A 1,059-nucleotide genomic window follows, 5' to 3' on the forward strand; every position below is an offset into this window, starting at 1 on the left:
GGTGGAAATGAGCTATTACTATTCGGCACCAGACAAGTAGCTTTCTTTATAGCATATATATCCGCTTGAAAAATATTACAGTCGTCACGCGATAGGACTGACTGCTCGGCAAGTTCTCCAAATAGAGACTCGCGCCAACTCCGTTTCCCATCGTTAAGTCAGCGGTGTTGATATCAGTACCATCATTTTCCGTCTTTAGGCCAACGTCAGAAATCGTTTAAGAATCTGGAACGTAAGATCAGAGTCGGTATATACAAAAGTCAAGCCCTCATTTCGCTATGTCGTCCTATTTTCAATTCACTTCAATTTTGAATCCTATTAGAAGCTATCTTAATTTTATCTACGGAGTTGAATGATGAGAAAATTCGATGATTTGCTTTAGTTGGCCACGTGAAAATATGGGGTTTAATTCCGGATATTAATGTTTTCGTTTTTTTTTACCTAGGGCATAACCATATCGGAGCCACAGCCAAAGTATCACAGTTCCTAAGAGTCAACTCGAGCTAGTGGGTATCAGATGACGGTATTCAAGAAGGGGTGCTGGCGAAGGTTTTAGTTGACTCTCGATAAATGCCAAGTGAATGCGCTGTATCGCTAAATGAGATGGTCCCATATTATGCCGGAAATATTAATGCCTCGACGCCTGGATATCAGAGGGCAATTGCAAAACTAAAGAATTACAAGACAGGGCACGGGTAGCTATGCAAATGGCCACATTCAAATACAGTAGTAGAAGAAGATCTAACGATCTAAATCTCAATTATCCAAAGCATGCTGGAAACCCCTTTTATCTAGTGAAACTGTGAGGAAAGTCATAGTACAGTTCATGGATGGAAAAGAAAATGTGTAGCATGTTTTATACCAAAAGCAGATTGCGTAAGCCCGGTAAACCATATTTGCAAGACCTTGTCGAAATCTCGCTTGTGTGTAACGGGCCTTTAGCAAAGCTTATAGCGAAAACAAAGTGGGTTCTACCCGATTGACCTTTTAACATCGAAAGGAATTGGCATATTCTCCATATAGTACCACAACGAGCCTATTTTCCATCTATGTTTTTTT

The sequence above is a fragment of the Rhagoletis pomonella genome, unplaced genomic scaffold (assembly GCF_013731165.1).
Source record: "Rhagoletis pomonella isolate Grant_MI unplaced genomic scaffold, Rhpom_1.0 Rhpom_scaffold_00004, whole genome shotgun sequence".
NCBI classification, from domain to species: Eukaryota; Metazoa; Arthropoda; class Insecta; order Diptera; family Tephritidae; genus Rhagoletis; species Rhagoletis pomonella.